At 48.7% G+C, this 22122-nt stretch overlaps 6 non-coding genes across 6 annotated transcripts; 2 read left to right on the forward strand and 4 right to left on the reverse strand.

The window, feature by feature from the left end:
• The first annotated feature begins 2339 nt into the window (after positions 1-2339).
• On the forward strand, positions 2340-2410 carry TRNAG-CCC. The gene has a single exon. It is a non-coding gene; the product is annotated as a tRNA-Gly (tRNA).
• A 763-nt stretch (positions 2411-3173) lies between these two features.
• On the reverse strand, positions 3174-3245 carry TRNAE-UUC. Its single transcript has one exon. It is a non-coding gene; the product is annotated as a tRNA-Glu (tRNA).
• A 497-nt stretch (positions 3246-3742) lies between these two features.
• TRNAV-CAC lies at positions 3743-3815 on the reverse strand. Its single transcript has one exon. It is a non-coding gene; the product is annotated as a tRNA-Val (tRNA).
• Positions 3816-4419: 604 nt separating this feature from the next.
• Positions 4420-4493, reverse strand: TRNAN-GUU. The gene has a single exon. It is a non-coding gene; the product is annotated as a tRNA-Asn (tRNA).
• Positions 4494-6847: 2354 nt separating this feature from the next.
• TRNAQ-CUG lies at positions 6848-6919 on the forward strand. The gene has a single exon. It is a non-coding gene; the product is annotated as a tRNA-Gln (tRNA).
• Positions 6920-10178: 3259 nt separating this feature from the next.
• Positions 10179-10251, reverse strand: TRNAV-CAC. Its single transcript has one exon. It is a non-coding gene; the product is annotated as a tRNA-Val (tRNA).
• Between the last annotated feature and the right edge of the window lie 11871 nt (positions 10252-22122).

The raw sequence follows: 22122 nt of genomic DNA on the forward strand, positions 1-22122 counted from the left end.
AATGACTCTGGAGAGCCTCTTGCAAGCCGCTTATGGATCTACAGATGTAAAAAGCAAAAAAAAAAAAAAAAACAACCCCACTGGTCCCAGACATTTACCCCTCTTCCCTCATGAGTTGTATTTTTTTGGCTTTGGTTGGATGCACACAATCTAATGGGGGTCTCCCTCTGGTATATGGTGCATTTGCAAGCCGAGACTCTCTCTGTATGATATCTCAACAGTACGGGGCTACATCTGCAAAAAGTGTCTCATTTGAGACAAATTGTTGCAAGCTACAGAAACCTGGATCCTTAGAGTTCTTGGTTCCCCTTCCACTGATTCCTCAGTTGAAGTTGGTGACGAAAGAAGAGCTCTTCGGATTTTTCCGTACTCCAGTCGAGATGTCTCTAGGTTCTAGGACATTTCTCTCTGCCCTTTTCTCTCCCTTTTGGAGTTTGTGCCTTTCTGTCCCTTATACTCTAGACCTCTGTGGATCTTACCCACATTCTGTCCTCTTCATCAGTTTTCCGGAACTGTGCATTAGGAGTCCTTCAGTCAGCAAGCACTTAGTAGGTGCTCACCAGGTACCAGGCCGTTCTCCTGGAAAACTGCTGTATCAGGAGTAAAGTCAAGGTCCCACTCCTTGGTCCATTCACACCAGGAGGCATCAAAAATAAGATACACACACACACACACACACACACAAATAAGAATCACAGCAGGAGAACAACCTGCCATGTTCTTCTCAGGTTCATCTGCCTGCCAGCACCTAAGGACCCCAGCAGTGACTAAAAAAAGAATTACATACCACATGGGAAAATCGGTGACTTGAGATCTAGAAGGCAGGTAACTAAGAATCAGGAATTTTTTTTTTTTTTTAATAAAGGGGTACTTTAGGTAAGCAATAGGTCTTAACTTAGAGAGTCCATGTGTTGTACTCTTCTTCAAGTGATGTATGGCTACATTCAGGAATATCTCCTAAAGGTACTGACACATTCTCTTTAGCTGGTAATCGAGAACTCTCCTATAAAATCGAGAGCTGCCCTACAAAAATATGGGCATTATTATTTCTACTTAATTAGAAATTCTCCAGGCAAAGATTATTCTTTAATTGAACCAATTTAATATCAAAGAACTTAAAGTTAATGATATATCTTCAAATCGCGATTGGAGCTGAGTCGTGTCTGATAAATGCTGCTTAGAATCACACATTAGATGATACCTAAAAACGCTGACCCCAAATTGAAAGGGGAATAATTAAGTCACTATGATTTCTTAACTCAAAAGACTTAATCCTGTTTTAAAAGATTTTATATGGTATATTTAATTTACTGGGACACATAATTTTAAATTTTATAAATAATAAATCTGAAAGTAACCATGAGGTAGTTTTTAGACCCAAATAATTAAAGTAGTGTGGTGCATACCAAGAGTCATCTCTGGGAGCATGACAGGACAAATATTTTCTATGTAATTATACATCAAGTATTAGAATTCTCTAGCGTGTTAAAAGTATTCGAGAGTCATCCTTATTATCAACTTAAATTTTATTCTTGTTTGTAGCATGGAGAGCTCTAATATCTCTGAAGCTAAACCTTTTTTATATTCCTGAGTTACATTTCAGCAAAACAAAGTTAAAGGAAAAAACAAAAAAAGACCCACGTGGTTGCTATTCACTGAGATAGAAAAGGTGGTTCAGAACTCCGCTTTGGAGAGAGGCTGAATGACATACGTGTGGGAAAGCTGGGTGCCTCTGTGCTTGAATTCAGACTGGACCTGGGACTGGGTCAAGGCCAGAACACAAGACTAAGCATTCTTGTCCTAGGGCAGCCACCCAACCGACAGCACCCACACAGCAGTTCTGGGAAGCTTTTGAGAATATTCCCCTCTCTTTGCAGCATTTCCCATCTGGTTCTCCATCCTCCAACCACACGGAAGGATTCTTCCCCTCTGTGTCCTGACAGAACACGTTATGCTCCCTGCAGGGCACAGGGAGCCAGGCAGGAGCCAAGGGGGCAGCTGCACTGCCTCGATGGGTTTCTAGCAAAGGAGCGTGGAAATCCCATGGACAGAGGAGCCTGGTGGGCTAGAGTCCGAGGGGTCGCAAAGAGTTGGGCAAGACTCAGCCGGTGAGCATGAGCACCAGGCGGTTCCACCACTCCGACGGATCCAAAGCACACCTGAGTGCCCGCCAAAGCAACCCGCAGGAGGCCAGAGGGCAGAGGGCAGCCGGCGCCGCGGAGGGCGGAGGATGAAAGCCTAGACCATCCTACAAGCACAGGGCCTGAGTGGCCTGCACTTGAGAAAGACCTGAGTAAACCTCCATCTAGGTTACCCTTGCAAACACTCTCTCTTCAGTGGCATTGGTGGTTCAGTGGTAGAATTCTCGCCTCCCACGCGGGAGACCCGGGTTCGATTCCCGGCCAATGCATTGTGGTTGTCTTTCTTTTGGTCCTCGCTGGTTCCATACAGGAGACCTGGGCTGGGAGATTCCCCTGGAGAAGGAAATGGCAACCTACTCCAGTATTCTTGCCTGGAGTAATCGGCCCAAGGGATGGAAAAAAGTCCAAAAGGACTGAGCGACTACCACACATATAGCTTCTCTACATCCTACAGAGAGCGGATTCCAGGTGCCTGAAGGGCCAAGAGGGCCCTCTTCCGGACGGTAAAGCTGTTCGCTGGCCTTGGAAGACAGGTCCCACAGAAGTTAGCTTTGAGAGGGACGCCAAAACAAAGGAACAATCCCGAGATATCCGCACGTTACTATCAAGTGATGTCATAACTCTCATCCAAAGAAAGAATGTGATGTTAACTGGGCACTTAGGTACAGAATATAGGATGTTCATATTCCTGCAAACTTTTGGTATCTTACAAAAGCTTTTGGCTTGGGATTTTAATGAATTTTTGGAACGGAAGCCTCACATTCTCTTTGAATGGAAATTCTGTTAAGTAAGAGTCTGGGTTTACCATGCCAGGAGAAAAGAGTGGAGGCCAGAGCTGGCCAGCCCAGGCTGTCCATGGCATCTCAGCTCCAACAGCCAGCCTGAGGTCCAGGACCCTGAGGCCCGCACTCAGCGGCATTTAGAAACTCTGTGCAGAAATGTTCTGCACTGGACCTTTAAGCAAAATACAGTCCCGATCTGGGCAGGAAGAGAGAGACTCGTGTGCATGCAGACGCTGGAAGAAAGAAAGCTTTCCCTGACCGGGAATCGAACCCGGGCCGCGGCGGTGAAAGCGCCGAATCCTAGCCACTAGACCACCAGGGAGCTGTAGACAAACAACCTTGTTTAGCCTCTGCAGGTGAAAGGTGAGTGGAAGATGACCCTTCGGAAAGTCAGCAAGCTGGAAAGGCGACGTCGCAGCGGCCCAGGGCTGTGTGCAGCTGTGCAAGGCTCCCAGCCCTGCCCTCGCGGCTCATCGGCCTTCACCTCTCCTTTCCTGGGCGTCGCTTTTGCTCTGGGGCAACGACACAACGTAGCGGACTGGGTCCCTCCTGGTCTAGCGGTAGCGCTGCGTGCTGCCGAGCCCAGGTCTTGCTCTCTTTGTGAACCTCGGTTTTCTCTGTCGTCAGGCTCGGTGATGGGTGGCGGATGATGAGTGGATCCGTCCACCTCCAGATCTCCTAGCGCTGAATAAAGAGACTTGCAGGTGGTCACCACCTCTTCCTCCAGCTGCGTCCCCTGCCGCACCCCGTGCCTTTCGCGCCTGTTGGTTTTGCCAATGAGAAGGCACACCTCCGGGAGGGAAAAAGAGAGAGAAAGCCTGTTTCCGCCCGGTTTCGAACCGGGGACCTTTCGCGTGTGAGGCGAACGTGATAACCACTACACTACGGAAACGCGACAACCCCTATTCCTGAACACTGTATCCATGAAATCCCCAGGTCCCGCCACCACGAACCACACCACCAACTCTTATGACTCAAAGAGGAACCTTGGAGCCCCAGGCTCTCTCAGGCACGGAGACGGCGGCTCCTGAGGGCCCTGCTTTAGGGTTCCCCCTCTTCCCTGAAGTGAGGCCCCTCGGGCCCCCACAGGTGGCCTTCGGGGCCCCGCACCCAACGCAGAATCCTCAGATCCTCAGCTGCGCACCCTGAGTTCAGGGGTCGCCCCCGCCGACTCCCCGGCTCCCGGCAGCAGCAGGAGGCGGGGACGGTGGGTGCGCCCGAGGCCCAGGTGACCCCGAAACCCAGCGGTGTGGAAGCCGCCCCTCCCGGGCTGCGGACCCGCGCCTCGGTGGTCCTCTTCTCGGCGCCGGCGATCAGCGCTCCGTGCTCTCAGGAATGACCGACGCTTCCAATCCACCCGGGACGCGCCCTCGCCGCTGTTCCTTAGCACCTGACTCCTGTGCTCTTTCTCTGAAAGTCCGTTGGGCGCATCACTTCTCCGGTGTCCTCCTGGCAAAAGGGAGTCTCTTTGGTGTTGCCTAAAATGGCACCCCCACCGTCCCTGGGTGGGCTCGAACCACCAACCTTTCGGTTAACAGCCGAACGCGCTAACCGATTGCGCCACAGAGACAGCATTACAGGGTTCACTGGGACTCTCTATGGAGTAGACACTCATTCCCGGGGTGAGCGCTCTGTCCGCCAGAAAAACGGTGCCACTTCCCTGCCCCTACCCGCCACAGATGCCAGCGCTACCAGAGAAACCGCCATCTAGACCTCAAACCTTCCAGGCCTGAACCAATATAGATCCAAGGACTGCTGAACACCGGCTTGCTCCCATGATGGCTCTTCCCGTTTCCTTGCCTACACCGAACGAATGAGTTTGCCCACCCTGGCAAAGGCCTCCGGGGCAGAGGTTGGGCTCAGTTTCCTGCGTCCACCAGGCGGTTTCCACCAGAGTGGGCTTCCCTTGGGGTTCAGATGGTAAGAATCCGTCTACAATGCAGGACACCCTGGTTCAATCCTTGATTTTGGAAGATCCCTGGAGAAGGGAATAGTCACCCACTGCAGTATTCTTACCTGGAGAATTTGGACAGTGGAGCCTGGCAGCCTATAGTCCCTAGGGACACAATGAGTTGAACAGGACTGAGAGACATTGACTTCTCTTTAAGTGAGTATAGCTCGTTTCTCTGAGTGTTTTCTTTAAATGGTTATTTTTACTCACATTGTAAATTTAACAAATATACACTTGTTGTGAGAACAACTTCAGTTCAGTTCAGTTCAGTTCAGTCCCTCAGTCGTGTCCGACTCTTTGTGACCCCATGAATCACAGCACGCCAGGCCTCCCTGTCCATCACCATCTCCCGCAGTTCACTGATACTCACGTCCATCGAGTCCGTGATGCCATCCAGCCATCTCATCCTCTGTCGTCCCCTTCTCCTCCTGCCCCCAATCCCTCCCAGCAGCAGAGTCAACTCTTCACATGAGGTGGCCAAAGTACTGGAGCTTCAGCTTTAGCATCATTCCTTCCAAAGAAATCCCAGGGCTGATCTCCTTCAGAATGGACTGTTTGGATCTCCTTGCAGTCCAAGGGACTCTCAAGAGTCTTCTCCAACACCACAGTTCTAAAGCATCAATTCTTCGGTGCTCAGCCTTCTTCACAGTCCAACTCTCACATCCATACATGACCACAGGAGAAACCATAGCCTTGACTAGACGGACCTTAGTTGGCAAAGTAATGTCTCTGCTTTAGAATATACTATCTAGGTTGGTCATAACTTTTCTTCCAAGAGGTAAGCGTCTTTTAACTTCATGGCTGCAGTCTCCATCTGCAGTGATTTTGGAGCCCCCCGCCCCAAATATCTGACAGTTTCCACCATTTCCCCATCTATTTCCGATGAAGTGATCTGACAAGATGCCATGATCTACATTTTCTGAATGTTGAGCTTTAAGCCAACTTTTTTTTCTCTTCTTTCACTTTCATCAAGAGGCTTTTTAGCTCCTCTTCACGTTCTGCCATAAGGGTGGTGTCATCTGCATATCTGAAGTCATTGATGTTTCTCCCGGCAATCTTGATTTCAGCTTGTGTTTCTTCCAGTCCAGCGTTTTTCATGATGTGCTCTGCATAGAAGTTAAATAAGCAGGGTGACAATATACAGCCTTGACGTACTCCTTTTCCTATTTGGAACCAGTGTGTTGTTCCATGTCCAGTTCTAATTGTTGCTTCCTGACCTGCATACAGATTTCTCAAGAGGCAGGTTAGGTGGTCTGATATTCCCATCTCTTTCAGAATTTTCCACAGTTTATTGTGATCCATACAGTCAAAGGCTTTGGCATAGTCAATAAAGCAGAAATAGATGTTTTCCTGGAACTCTCTTGCTTTTTCCATGGTCCAGCGGATGTTGACAATTTTATCTCTGGTTCCTTACCCGTCTCCAAATTAGAAATATATGAAGAATAAAAGAAGAGTTCTCCTGCCTCCATTCCCACTCCACCACTGACAAACTTTATATGTTACAGGTAAGAGATGGTTGCGGCTTAGGAGTGTGATGAGCACTGTGAGAAAACTAAGGGACCCAGGAAACCCGGCCTCCTGCCCTGACAACCGTCTGCCCACTCTGGGCTACGGCAAAAGGGTGAAGGCAAAGAAAAAGAAAATAACACTCTTATTTGCAGAAATTTTGCCTCCAGATGGGACACTCTGGTTAACCTAAACAGAATATGCGGTTTGTGGTAGGGACCTAGGGCGTCCTCCCTGGCACAAAACCTAAAGTGGATTTCACTTCATTTTCTGAGGTGAGAGTGAGCTGAGTCGATCAAAGGAGAGGAGCAGAGAGAAAGCGAGAGGGATGAGCACCCACAGGAGTCAACCATATTGGAGTCTCCTCCGGGCCTTAGAAGAACTGCCCTGAGCTTATGGGTGGGACGTATGGAGGCTAAAGAAGCATATCCCGTTCTCTGGCGATGGAGGCCAGGTGGCTCCTGAGGGGTTCCATGGTGTAATGGTGAGCACTCTGGACTCTGAATCCAGCGATCCGAGTTCAAATCTCGGTGGGACCTTTCTGCCTAGTTAGAAGAAGAACACTTTTACTCTCCGAATCGGACCCGGAGGTCTCCTGCCCCCCTCAGCGGCGTGGTTCACACGGACACGGCGGACAGGTGTGGGACCGACCTGGGGCGTCCTCGCTGGACCCGGGCGGCTCTGCCCATCTCTGCCCTCCAAGCCCCGGCCAGGGGCGCAGAGGCCCAGCCACTACCGCCCCCTTGTCGGGTCCCCTGGGCCTCTGGAATGAAAGGCAGAGGCTGAGCCCTTGGAGTCCTTCCCCGCGAGGGGGCTTCCCACTTCGAGTCTTGTAACTACACGGTTGTCCCTGAGAGTAAATGGTTGCGGGGATGAGCTGCCATGTCAGATATTCGCATATTAGATGATTTTGAAAAACATTTACCCCCATGTTGAAAGGAGAATATAAGTAACTATGATTTCTATAACTAAAAGACTTAATCTTCGTCAGAAAAATATATCGTATATTTAAATTTCTGTGGCACATAGTTTTGAATTTTATAAATGGAAATATTTTTTGGAATTAGAGTTTGCTTATGGGAAACAAAGCAATACAGGACATTTAGGCAGTTCTTTCATTAGGATTTTGAATAGAAAATAAATGCAAGACTTCTACAATCTGGAATAGTATGGCACCAATATTTTCCACATTTTTAGAAAATCTGAAAGTCAACATGAAGTAGTTTTTAGACCAAAATTATTAAAGCTGGGTAAGGCATACCAGGAGTCATCTCTGAGAATATGACAGGACAAATATTTTCTATACAATTATACATCAATTATTAGAATTATCTAGAGTGTTAAAAGTATTCAAGATTCATCCTTACTATCAATTTGAAAGTTTTTCTTGAACGTAGCCTGGAGAGCACTCATTTATCTAAAGCTAAACGTTTTTTATATTCCTGAGTTACATTTCAGGAAAACACAAAGTTCAAGGGAAAAAAAAAAAAAAACCCACGTGGGTTGTATTCACTGAGATAGAAAAGGTGGTTCACTACCGCACTTTGGAGAGAGGGCGAGTGGAATATGTGTGGTAAAGCTGGATGCCTCTGTGCTTGAATTTGGACTGGACCTGGGACTGGGTCAAGGCCAGAAGAACACAAGACTAAGCATTATTATCTTGGGGCTTAGACCCACCTGACAGTGTTGTAGCCATGCGTTCCGGGATACAAACTCACTCAGATGGACAATGCAGATAGTGGAATGCAGTTTATTACACCGGCGGGCCCAAGGCAGAGTCTCCTCTTAGCCAAGGACCCCGACCAGCATTTGTGAAAATCTTTTATACCCCATGTGTACGTGTCTGAACCCGCCACTCCAAATTCCTTGAGACTTACATAAACCAAGGAAAATACAATCCAAATAACCCCATCATTCACGTGCTATGTGCTCATGTGCTCAAACAGTCAAACAATTAGCCAATAATCAAGAAACCCGACGTTACACTCTGATTGATACAGAAAAATTTATGGCCTCTCTGGAGGAAGGGGTGATTAGTGTATGTTTTCTCTTAGGCGGTGAGTAACCTAGATCCGATCTTCAAGGTTCCCCTGTCTGGAGGGGGTCTTATCCTTCTGTTGTTGTTTTCATAGGCACTAAACACAGAGTTCAGAGTCCATTGGAAAGGTGGCCGAGCATGATCAGCATGAACAGGCCTAAGAGGGAGTCCAGGCCCTATGAACTCCTTCTTCAAGAGCACCCACACAACAGTCCTAGAAAGCTCTTGAGGATACTCCCTCTCCCTTGGACACGATCCCATCTGGTTCTCTATTCCACCAGCCACAGGGAAGGACTTTTCACCTCTGTGTCCTTGCAGAACACTTTATGATCCCTGCAGGACACAGGGAGCCAGGCAAGAGTGGAGGGGGCAGCTGCACTGACCCAATGGGTTTCCAGCAAAGTAGCAGGAAAATCCCATAGAAAGAGGAGCCTGACTGGCTACAGTTCATGGGGTTGAAAAGAATCAGACATGACTGAGCCAGTGGGGGTGAGGATGAGGTGGTTCCACCAATCAGATGATCAAAACACCACTGACTGCCCACCAAAGCAACCTGCAAGAGGCCAGAGGGCAGCCAGTGCTGCGGAGGGCAGAGGATGAAAGCCTAGACCATCCTCCAAGCACAGGGCATGACAGGCCTGCCTGCACTTGGAAATCAGCTGAATAAAACACCATCTAGGATATTCTTTTAAAAAGTCTCTCAGTAGGGGCGTTGGTGGTTCGGTGGTAGAATTCTCGCCTATCACGTGGGAGACCCAGTTTGATTCCTGGTCAATGCATTGTGGTCGTGTTTGTTTTGGGCTTCCTTGGTGGCTCAGATGGTAAAGAATCTGCCTGCAATACAGGAGACCTGGGTTGGGAAGATCCCCTGGAGAAAGAAATGACAACCCACTCCAGTAGTCTTGCCTGGAGAATCCTATGGACAGAGGAGCATGGTGAGCTGCAGTCCAAAGGGATCTCAAAAATTCCGACATGACTGAGCAACTAACACACATACCCTCTCTACATCCAAAAGAGACCAAATTCCAGGTTTCTGAAGGGCCAAGAGGGCCCTCTTCTGGACGGCCAAGCTGTTCCTGTCCTTGGAAGACAGGTCCCACAGAAGATAGCTTTGAGAGGGACACCAAAGTAAAGGAACGATCCTGAGATGTCGGCATGTTATTATCAAGTGATGTCATAACTCTTACATGAGGAAAGAATATGATGTTAACTGGTTTGGTCCCTTCTCTTTGAATGGAAACTCTGTTAAGTAAAACTCTGGGTTTACCATGCCAGGAGGAAAAAGTGGAGGCCAGAGCTGGCCAGCCCAGGCTGTTCACGGCATCTCAGCTCCAACAGCCAGCCTGAGGTCAAGGAACCTGAGGCCTGGACTCAGCGGCATTTAGAAACTCTGTGCAGAAATGTTCTGCACTGGACCTTTAAGCAAAATATAGTTCCGATCTGGGCGGGAAGAGAGTGACTTGTGTGCGTGTAGACCCTGGAAGAAAGAAAGTTTTCCCTGACCGGGAATCGAACTCTGTTCGCGGCGGTGAGAGCGCCGAATCCTTGCCACTCACTAGACCATCAAGGAACTGTAGAGAAGAAGTTATTTCGCTTCTTCAGGAGAAAGATGAGTGTAAGAATCGTCAGAAAGCAGTGTAATCGTCAGAATACCTCAGCGGCCTACAGCTGAGCCTGCTGCCTAACCTCCTGCCTTTCGCCTTTGCCGATGGCAAATGCAAATCTCCGCGGTTGGGTGGTGGGGGTAGGGGAGAGCAACCTGTTTCCGTCCGGTTTCGGTCCAGGGACCTTCCGCGTGTGAGGCGAACGTGATAACCACTACACTACGGAAACGGGTCAACCTCCGTTACTTAACACTGTATCCATGAAATCCCGGATGCTGCCACCAGCATCCACACCACCAAATTGTAACACTCAAACAGGAACCTGGAAGCCCTGCTTTAGGGTTCCTCATCTCCCCTCAAGAGAGGACCCTCGGGCCCCCATAGGCTGCATTCGGGGTCCCGCACCCAACGTAGAGGCCTCAAACCCTTAACTCCGCACCCGAGCTCAGGGGTCGCCCCAGCCGATTGCCGAGCTCCCGGAAGCCGCAGGAGGCGGGGACGGTGGGTGCGTCTAGGCCAGGAGACTCCGCTGCCCAGCGGTGTGGAGGCCGCCCCTCCCGCGCCGCGGGCCCGCGCCTCGGTGGCCCTCGTCATGGCGCAGGCGGTCAGCATTCTGGGGTCTCAGGAACGGTCGACGCTTCCAATCCCCCGGGACCCGCCCTCTCCGCTGCTCCTTTGTTCCTGACTCCTGTGCTCTTTCTCTGCATGCCGGCTCGCCGCTGCACTTTCTGGTGTTCTCCTGGAGAAAAGGAGTCTCTTTGGTGGTCTCTAAAATGTCACCCCACTGTCCCTGGGTGGGCTCAAGCCACCAACCTTTACGGTTAACAGCCGAACGCGCTAACCGATTGCGCTACGGAGACAGCAGTACCGGCCATTCCTGGAGTCTTTGGAGTGGACACTTCTTCCTAGGATAAGACCCCTGCCCCCAGGGAAACGGTGCCATTTCCGTGCCTTCTACTGACCACAGATGCCAGAGCCCCCAGAGATACCAGGGGCCAGGGCTCCAATCCTGCGGGCTTGAACCGAAATAGATCCATGGACAGCTGAACACAGGTGGGCTCCCGTGATGGCTCTTCCCACTTCCTCGCCTACACCCAATGAGTGAGAGTTTGCCCACCCTGGCATAGGCCTGCGGGGCTGTGCTTAGGTCTCCCGTGTCCACCAGGGGATTTCCACCAGAGTGGGCTTCCCTGGGGTTCAGACGGTGAGAATTCGCCTGCAGTGGAGCACACCCGCGTTCAATCCTTGGTTTGGGACTGTCCCCTGGAGGAGGGCGTGCAACCCACTCCAGTATTTTTGCCTGAAGAATCCCCATGGACGAGGAGCCTGGCGGGCTAAGCCCATGGGGTGGCAAAGAGTCTGACAGGACTTAGCGACTAAGCACTGAGGTCGCGGGGATGGTGGTTCTGTGTCCGCACCCTGGCAACAGAGTCGGGCACTCACTTGGGATGCTCTAGGACTTGGATGAATACATTGTCGTCTTTAGCCCTCGTCCCATGAAGACCGTTGAGAATGGAAATACAGAAAAGTTTTCGAAGTGAATGGTTCTTTTTTAAAAGCCTTTATCCCAGTGTTTGGAATCTGCAGCATCCAGTGGGGTGAGCAATGGAAAGGCCCCCGGAGCAGCCCCAGCTGAGTGGAGCTCCCGCATTCCAGCCTGGGTAGCCTGCGTTCTGTGAGGTCCACCTGGGAGCGGGAAAGGGTGAAAACCAAACTGGGAAGTCTGGTTTGGGAGGAAGGCATTGAGACCTCCCAGGAGGCTTGGGCAGGAATCCTTAGAGCTGAACATAGTCTGGTAGCAGAGTGGGGAAGGAGGGAAAGGGCTGGTGCAGGCAAGAATCAAGGAGGCCTAAGGAGAGGGGAGGAAGGAGAGAATAAAAGAATTTGTGCTTCTACCCTTCCCCCCTCCCTCTCTTGCCTTCTCTCTTCTTGGTCTTCTTCCCATCCCTACAACTGAGAAATCTTGATACACCCACTTCTGAGAAGAGAGACCCAACTATCTGTGCTCGGGTGCACAAATTCTGGGTTGTAAAAATAGTTCTGTCCTTATGTGGCCTTAGACAAATAAAGAAAATTTCTTGTGCCTCCCTTCTTTCTGTTTTAAAATGGGAGGAATGAAAGCATTTGTTGTCAGATGTGCCCGGGTTTAGAAACTACTGGATGAATCATGTTATCAGCTGTGAAATCATTTTGTGTCACTATTCTCAGAATCTTTTGACAAACTCTATGCTTATTTATTTCACCTTGAATTAACTTGATACTTCTATAAATTTCTGTAAACGGAATCAAGCCAAAGGCTCCCGTGATTGCTCTTGCAGTTTGCTCCGTGAGTGTTCTTGAAGTTTGCTCAGATGTAGCTGGACCACCCTTCATTGCCAGTTCTCTGCTTGCAGATCAGGACTTATGTGCAGGCTGAAGGAAATGGGAAGAACAAACATCTTTACCCATCCCAGTTCTAACCTCACCTGATTCTGTCCTTGGCCCTTGTGAGAACCTGGTTCTCCAGGTTTCCTGGCCATTCTGTGATCTCTCAACACCCTTTCTATGGATTTATTTTCTTCCTATATGAGTCAGAGTCCATTTCAGGTACTTGTGCCCATAAACCTTGAGCCTTCTTCAATTTTCCTAGAGGAGTACTTTGTCTTATTACCACTCAACATCTTGATTTTCAAAAAGAAGTTTCATCTTTTCACTCTGGAGCTGTGAACTTCCTCCTTATAATAAGAGCTTCCCCTTTGCCTCCTTCCTCCTTGAGTCAATCTCTCTGTCCAGTCTTGGAACAAAATACATCTCCAGGCAATACTAGCCATCTTTCTGTTTTTTGGCCAGCCAAAAACTAGTGCTACTTTTTTCTGTTCTGCGTATTGGACTAGGGAGGAAACAGTTTTAGGATACAATGAAGAACTAAAGATTATTCTGAGCCCTGATAGGATTTATACCTATTATACATGCAAATACTTCATGTGGTGGTATTTTGGGTACATAAATACTGTCTGTACTGTAAGACAACTTGGATGTGCATCCTCTATGATTCAGCAATCAGTGCTCTTGGGTACCTTGATATTTGTATGCCTTTTTTTAAACTGCAATTTCTGGGTTTGATATGTTAAGAAATGGGAGAGAAACTGACTCCACTGACCTGACCAAAGTGTCTCTGAGGGCCTAAGTGTTTGTTAGAGCCCTGTCTCATGTCCTCCACGACATGCGGTTTATCTTCAGTCACCCCAGGTGAATTTGGGTCTTCCCTAGTGGCTCAGCAGGTAAAGAATCTGCCTGCAATGCAAGAGACCCAGGGTAAATCCCTGGGTTGGGAAGATCCCCTGGAGAAGGGAATGGCCACCCCTTCCAGTATTCTTGCCTGGAGAATCTCTTGGACAGAGGAAGCTGGCATGCTCCAGTCCATGGGGTCACAAAGTAAGACAAGACTGAGTGAGGTTCATTTCACTTCTAGGTGAGTATAGCTGGTTTCTCTGAGCGTTTGATATAAATGGTTATTTTTACTTATATTGCAAATCTATAAATACACACTTGTTGTGAGAAAACCTTACCCCTCCCAAATCAGAAATGTATGAAGAAAAGGAGAGTTCTCTTGCCTCCATTCCCACTTCACTGCTGACACACTTTACATGTTACAGATAAGAGGTGGTGGTGGCGGCTTTGGAGTGTAATCTGTACTATGGGAAAACTAAGGGACCCAGGAAATCCCACCTCCTGCCCTGACAACCATCTGCCCTCTTGGAGCAAGGAGAAAAGGGTGAAGGCAAGGAAAAGGCAAATAACACTCTTATTTGCAGAAATTTTACCTCAAGATGGGACACTGTGCTTAACCAAGGCAGAATATGTGGTTCATGATGGAGAGCTAGGGGGCTCTTCCCGGGCACAAAACCGGAAGTGGATTTTACCTCATTTTCTGAGGTGAGAGTGAACTGAGCTTATCAAAGGAGAGGAGCAGAAAGAAAGCAAAAGGGATATGCACCTACGTGGGTCAACTGTGTTCAAGTCTTGGGATTAGGAAGGGGACATACAGAGGGTGAAGAAGCAGATACCCTTTCCCTGGCAGTGGAGAGAAGGTAGCTGCCATAGAGGTTCCATGGTGTAATGGAACCTCTGGATCCTACGATCCGAGTTCAAATCTCGTGGGACCTTTCTGTTTAATTAGAAAGGTTGTTCCTGTGAGTAAATGGTGATGGGGAGGGGCTGCAATGTCGATAATCAGCCGGGAATCCCAACAGCTTTCGGGTCGAGGGTTCCAGACCTGAATGGGAAGAACTGTGTCTTATTCAAGTTCTCTATTCTTTCGAATTTTTATCGGCCCTGTCCCAGTTTATTATGATTTTATTCAGAGTTTCTCACTCTTAAGTCTCCGTTAGACACTCAAAGCCACTGTTCAGTCAAGATTCGAACCTTCACTCATTGAAATCCCGTCCTTTGGTCCCAAGCTCAGCCCGAAAGAGGAGCGCGCGTCGCGGATTCCCGCGTCTGAGGAGACCCCAGGTCCCTGACCCACGGCCGCCCGGCCAGGCTGCTCCGGGCCGAAGGGGAGACGAGCCGCTGGGACTCCGGAGCCGGGGGGCTGGGTTCCTTTCGTCCTGCCGCGACTCTGCTCCACCGAGATGTCTCACGACATGAGCCGGATGGAAACACTTGTGTCCTCTACTGCTCGGCAGAAAAACATGGATGAGGCCCGTGATGGACTGGCCTAACTAGTTAAAATTTTCCCTTGGCAGTGCTAAGAAGCATCACTCTCATAATTTGGAACTTTCAGCGGTTACAAAGGACTCAATGACGCAGCTGTCTTTGTAGGACAGGAAAAGAAAGGTGTGAGGCTGGTGAAAGGATCCAAGGAAAGGCAGAGATCAGGAGGGAACACAGGATGAGCCAGAAGGGAGAAAGGGATTGGAAGGCAGAGGAGTGGGCGGTCGCTGGGTTGGGGTGACCACAGCGCCTCACTCAGGAGTAGCTCCCACCCTTTACTGAAGTGTCCCAGGACCCTGATTCACCCGAAATCGCAAAGCTGCTGGCATGGCACTTGTTCTGGCAAAGTTCCCTTTGCGGTTCCCTGTGGAGCGGTGAGGTGGGCTGTGTGGGTCTGCAGGTGAGTGGAAGTCCTGGCTGTTGCCTTGGAGATGACTGGCGGGCAGGGAAACACGCACATTCCACTTTCCCCTTTGCAGGCCGGTCTGCAGCGTCTGGGGTGGGAAACTGGAAAATCGGAAGGTCAATATTTATTTAGAGATAAGGAGCTATATAGCCAAACAGTCAGTGAAAGGGGTTATCCCTGGATAAAAGGAACATGAGAAGGGATCAGGAGACTACTGTTTTGGGGCATGTGTAACTTTGTATTCAGTTCAGTTCAGTCGCTCAGTTGTGTTCAGTTCAGTCGCTAAGTCGTGTCCGACTATTTGCAACCCCGTGAATCGCAGCACGCCAGGCCTCCCTTGCACTTATGGACGTTCTCAGTTTACACACTGTGAAAGCTTCACAGTGAGAATTTTGACCATTACTTTGCCAACATGTGAGATAAGCACAATTGTGTAGTAGTTGGAACATTCTTTGGCACTGCCTTTGTTTGGGAGTGGAATGAAAACCGACCTTTTCCAGTCCTGTGGCCGCTGCTGAGTTTTCCAAATTTACGGGGATACTGAGTGCAGCATTTTAACAGCCAAGCCTCCCTGTCCCTCACAAGAGTTTTTTGAATGTTCTTCCCAATGGCCCATGAGTTATAAGTAGTCCAGTCTGTGTGGGGAGATCACTTACATACGATTGCTTGTCCTGTGTGGTGAGCACCAGGCGTTGTTCCAGGATCTTTTAAAAATGTTCTTTCCTTGGCCTCAGGCACTTTCTTCATAAGGATACCCGGATCATTACTCTGCTGAGTACTTGAGGGAGACCCTTTCATATCCCAGCATTCTCTGTCTCCCACTGTCTCAGCACTGGACCTTTCTTCATGTTTCTTTTTTTATTATTAACTTTTATTTGAGTATAGCTGCTTTACAATGTGTTAATTATGATGTTGTGTTAATAGCACAGTGAATCGGCTATACATTTACATATATCCCCTCTTAGTAGGATTTCCTTCTCATTTAGGTAACCACAGAGCATCCAGTAATTCCCTATACCATACGTTCAGTTCAGTCGCTCAGTCATGCTTGACTCTTTGCAACCCCATGAACCGTAACACACCAGGCCTCCCTGTCCATCACCAACTCCCGGAGTCCACCCAAACCTATGTCCACTGAGTTGGTGATGCCATCCAACCATCTCATCCTCTGTCATCCCCTTCTTCTCCTGCCCTCAATCTTTCCCAGCATCAGGGTCTTTTCAAATGAGTCAGCTCTTCACATGAAGTGGCCAAAGTATTGGAGATTCAGTTTCAACATCAGTCCTTCCCATGAACACCCAGGACTGATCTCCTTTAGGATGGGCTGGTTGGATCTCCTTGCCGTCGAGGGGACTCTCAAGAGTCTTCTCCAACACCACAGTTCAAAAGCATCAATTCTTCTGTGCTCAACTTTCTTTATATCCAACTCTCACATTCATACACGACCACTGGAAAAAACCATAGCCCTTGACCTACGGACCTTTGTTGGCAAAGTAATATCTCTGCTTTTTAATATGCTGTCTAGGTTGGTGATAACTTTCCTTCCAAGGAGTAAGCATCTTTTAATATCATGGCTGCAGTCACCACCTGCAGTGATTTTGGAGCTCAGAAAAAGGAAGTCTGCCGTGGTTTCTACTGTTTCCCCATCTATTTGCCATGAAGTAATGGGACTGGATGCCTTGATCTTAGTTTTCTGAATGTTGAGCTTTAAAACAACATTTCACTCTCCTCTTTCACTTTCATCAAGAGGCTCTTTAGTTCTTCCTCACTTTCTGCCATAAGGGCGCTGTCATACATAGCATCAATAGTGTATATAGGTAAATCCTAATTTCCCAATTCCCCGTGTTATGCACCGAGCCCGTATCTCCGAACCGACCAAGAGAGCAAGTCCACCACAGTGATGCACAGGCAAGAAGGGAGTTTGTTTCTAGCGTGCTAGGGCCCAAGTCTCTTACAGCACAGTGCAATCCGACAAGAGCCCCAAACAAAGGAGTATGGTGGCTTATATACAGGCAGTTCTTTGTCTCAGTTACAGGAGTAGCTGGCGTTACATGATTGGCCAGGCAGGATGAGCGCATATCCTGTCTCTTTCTGGTAAACATGACTGAGGTCCTAGAGCCCGTCGTTTGGTCTCTAACATTCCCCCCGTCCTTAGATCATATAGAGGAATCTTCCTCTCGGTCCTGAGACAGTTTGATATTGTTGTCGAAGCACAAACAGCTGTACTGTATTTATGCGTTCCTTTACAAAGGCTACAAGTCTATTGATAATACATGGGCCAAAGGTAAGCATCAGTAGAAGTATTAGCAGGGGTCCCAGCAAGGTGGAGATTAGGGTGGTCAACCAAGGGGATTGTTGAAACCAAGACTCAAACCATCCTTGTTGAGCCTCATGTTCTCGTTTACGTTGGGCTAGTCCCTCTCTTACTTTGGCCATAGATTCTCTAACTATTTTTGTGTGATCAGCATAAAAACAACACTCTTCTCCTAGGGCAGCAAAGAGTCCCCCCTGTTGCAGAAAGAGCAGATCTAATCCTCTTCTGTTTTGCAGAACTACTTCAGATAGGGAAGTTAAAGATGATTCTAAATGACTAATAGATTGCTCTATACGGGTGATGTCCTCATCTATGGCCGCTCTCAGGGAGTTAAATCCTTGGCTTTGCAGGGACAAAGCTGTTATTCCTGTTCCGGCCCCGGCTATTCCAAGACCGAACATAGTTGCTATGGTTATGGCAGTAAGAGGTTCCCTCTTGACTTTGTAAGTTCTTTCTTGAGGATTTAGGGTCAATTTTGGGGCCCAGTAATCATATATTGTTTCCTCTGGTCGGTACAGAATTTTTGGCATGACTGCTACCATAACACAGAATTCTTCTTTGGGATCAAAGATTGAGCTGTGTAAGCATGGAGTCAGCCCCGTGTGTGAACAGACCCACCATCCTCCCATCCATGGTATTAGCCACCTGGCTATTGGCAAGTCCATAGGCTCAATGACGTGCGCACCCAGTGGAGACCTCTCTGATAATACCTTGCCCATACATAACCCTTTTCCCCATATCTCTCTCATTGTAAGGCCCACTTTTCAGTCTCCCCATTGACATTGAGGAGGATCGGTTGGCCAGGTCGTAAGAGGCGTTGAGGCCTACTGCCTCATAATAAGGGGGAATTAAGTTGTAACATAACCAACAGGATTTAGTTTGCCTCAGGATGGGTTTGATTTAAGGTAGCATAAGCTGCCTTTACTAATTTCCATAGTGGATCTGTTTGTCCGAGTTTAGCAAGGGGGCCCGCCTCTGGGTCTTTTGTTGGTCCCTGGGATGTAGGTAGGGAGGTTGTCGGGTAGAGAGTTGCCATGGACCTGTTCAACGGGGTTTGGACCGATACTATATATTTGTACCGGTTCTAAAACTTGACTCACAACAATGATACCATTATAATACTCCCGGTATGGGAACCCGTCAGTTCTGGTCTGAAGCCCCCATGATATCCCATTGACCCAGGCTTTTCTTTTTTTGCTTTGTCAATGTTAAACCTTATTTTTACCTGGGCAAAGTTATGATCCTTTTCCCAATCGGAGTACGGAGGTAGGGGTCCTACAAAGGAGAAGTTAAGCAAGTCCCGATTTCCTACATCCCACTGTCTATACCCTGGAGTCTCCGACCCATCATTGGAAGTTACACAGTCCCAAGATTTACAATAAGAGTCCTGTATGCCCCCACAAATCTTCCAGTTATGCCTGGGCGCACCTGGACATGCCCAGAATGCATGATTCCGGAGCTTGCCCCTCTTTCTTGCCGGTGGTACATTTACCACTGGCTTAAGGTCAAAGTATAGTCTGGCCACCCAAGTATTTGGTGGATGTATTGCGGTGGTGGAGTTAAGCATCTCACGTGTTAGTCCATTTTGCAGTTTCCAGGTGATTCTGACGGGTTGGTGCGGGTTCATGCTGGCAGCTTCGGAGGCAGAGTAACATGGTCATCCATAAGATGGTCCAGACGAGTTGTCTTGGTCCTGTCGACGACGCCGGAGCTTCAGCCTCAGGGGGTTGGACGGGTGCAGAGACGCTTCCATTCTTTTTTAGCATCTTCCTGCTCTGCTGAAGTAGCTGGGCGTACGTGGTTGCAATGCACCCAAGGCCCGATACCGTTGACTTTAGGGCAGTTGGGTGGTAAGAAGAACAACATAAGGACGCCTTCTATTTGGGTTCTAGTGCCTTGGTTTGGTGCCTTTTGACCCATACCAATCTCCTGGGCCAATGTCATGTGAGGGAATAGTTCCTTATTTTGACCCACATGTATTTCCGGAGCAGTTTCCAGACACGAGAGTGCACCTTGCTTAAGGCCATCAAGGCTCTTGGAATTGTCCCAACGTGGGAGGCGGTAGGTTTCTTCCCTTCAAATACTGGACATACAGGGGGAGGTCTCCCATACAGAATTTCAAATGGGGTCAGATTAAGTTGATAAGGAGTATTACGCGCATGGAAGAGGGCGAAGGGAAGGAGGATCACCCAGTCCCCGCCAGTCTCTATAGCCAATTTAGTTAAAGTTTCTTTTAGGGTCCGATTCATTCTTTCTACTTGCCCTGAGCTCTGTGGACTGTATTCACAATGTAACTTCCATTTAGTCCCCAGGGCTAGGGCAAGGCTCTGAACTATTTGACTCACAAAAGCAGGTCCATTATCAGAGCCGATGGTCACTGGCAGGCCAAACCTGGGAACTATTTCTTCTAAAATCTTTTTTGCCACTATCATCATGGTTTTTCCCTTTGTAGGAAAAGCCTCCACCCACCCTGAGAAGGTATCCACCAACACTAACAAGTACCGGTAACCATACTTGCCTGGCCTTACCTCGGTGAAATCTATTTCCCAGTATTGCCCTGGTCCTTCTCCCCGATACCTCAGTCCTGCATGTTGTCCTTTTCCTGGCCTCATCTGTTGACACGCCTTACAAGCATGCACTATGTTCTTTACAGTTGTCTGGTGCTGGGGAAATCGCAGGCGCGCAGTTTGAAAGAGCATCAGAGTCTTTTTTCTCCCAGATGAGTAGACAAGTGTAAATGCTCACATAGTTGCCGTCCCAACTGAGCAGGGAGTATCAAGTAGCCGTCTGAGTCTCGTACCATCCATCTTCACCTTTTTGAAGGTTGGTGTGTTCTTGGATCCAAGCAAGGTCTGTGGATGAATACTCAGGGGTTGGGGGCAGAGTTCCCATACCTGGAGGTGGAAGTCCGATCGCCAACACAGGGGTGATGAAATCTTCATCAGCTACTTTTCGAGCTGCCAGGTCTGCGGCACGATTCCCTCATGCCGTGGGGCTGTCACCCTTCTGATGTCCAGGTACGTGTACTATTGACACAGCCGAGGCATCTGTACAGCCTCTAAAAGTCTACGGATTTCAGGCAAATTTTTAATTTCTTTTCCTTCAGCTGTCAAAAACCCCCGTTCCCGATATATCGGGCCCTGGATGTGTACCGTGCCAAAAGCATAGCGACTGTCAGTGAAAATAGTTATTCTTTTTCCTTTGGCTCTCTCTAATGCTTGAATCAGGGCAATTAACTCTGCCTTTTGTGCTGAGGTATCCGGGGGAAGGGCCTCTGCCCATATCGTCTGTCCAGAGTCATCTACTACTGCGGCTCCCGCCCGTCTCTGTCCATCTTTCACATAACTGCTGCCATCTGTGAACCATTTTAGCTCACTGTTATCCAGTGGAGTATCGGTTAAGTCCTTTCGTATTGCTGTTACCCCCGGCCAGTATCTCATCACAATCATGGAGGGGGCTATTTTCCTCCGGATTGGGCAAAAGAGTGGCCGGATTTAGAGTGCAGGGCGTTTGGAAATGAATCCGTGGGGGTGTCAAGTAGCAAGGCCTGGTAGTGCGTCAAGCGGGCATTAGAAATCCATTTACCTGGGGGTTGCTTTAAAACTCTCTCTATGGCATGAGGAGTGTAGACCAAGAGTCTCTGTCCATAAGTCAGTTTATCAGCATCGTGGACTAAGAGCGGGTGGCCGCGATGATACGGAGGCAAGGTGGCCATCCGGCTGCCACTGGGTCCAGTCTCTTGGAAAGGTAAGCTACAGGTCGCTTCCATGGTCCCCATCTCTGTGTTAGTACCCCTTTTCCTATCCCCCGCTTTTCATCTACAAATAATTGGAAAGGCTTAGATGGATCAGGGAGGGCAAGGGCAGGAGCTTCTAGCAAGGCTCGCCTGAGCTCTTGGAAGGCCTCTTTCATTGGCTCAGTCCATTTCCAGTCCTTGTTTTCTTTGGTCCCTTCATATAGGGGCCTGGCCTTTTCTGCAAACCCCAAGATCCATAACCGGCAATATCCCACAGTTCCAGAAATTCTCTCACTTGTCTAGGGTTAGCCGGCTCAGGGATCTGGAGGATGGTTTCTTTCATAGCCTGTGTTAGCCACCTCTGGCCTTGTTTATCTTATAACCGAGGTATGTAACCTCTTGCTTGGCAATCTGGGCCTTTTTGGCACTGGCCCTGTAACCTAAAGTCCCCAAGGTTTGGAGAAGGTCACCTGTTGCCTCTTGGCACTCTTTCTCTGTAGCTGCAGCATAAGGTCATCAACATATTGTAATAAAACAATGGTAGGGTGTTCAACCCGATACTCACGGAGGTCTTCGTCCAGGGCCTCATTAAATAACGTGGGCGAGTTTTTGAAACCCTGTGGTAAGCGAGTCCATGTCAGCTGCACAGGGGTCTGACCACCGTCTTCCTGCCATTCGAAGGCAAAGATCTCTTGCTTGCGGGGGCAAGAGGCAAACTGAAAAAGGCATCTTTTAAATCTAAAACAGTATACCAAATGTAGTTTGGAGGCAAGTTGCTTAGCAATGTATAAGGGTTAGGAACCGTAGGATGAATATCACTCACCCATTTGTTGACTTCTCGTAGATCTTGAACCGGTCTAAAATCAGTTCCCCCAGGCTTTTTCACAGGCAACAGGGGAGTGTTCCATGGGGACCGCACCTTTTCAGGACCCCAGCGTCTATGAGGCAT

The sequence above is a fragment of the Capra hircus genome, unplaced genomic scaffold (genome assembly GCF_001704415.2).
Source record: "Capra hircus breed San Clemente unplaced genomic scaffold, ASM170441v1, whole genome shotgun sequence".
In the NCBI taxonomy this organism is placed as follows: domain Eukaryota; kingdom Metazoa; phylum Chordata; class Mammalia; order Artiodactyla; family Bovidae; genus Capra; species Capra hircus.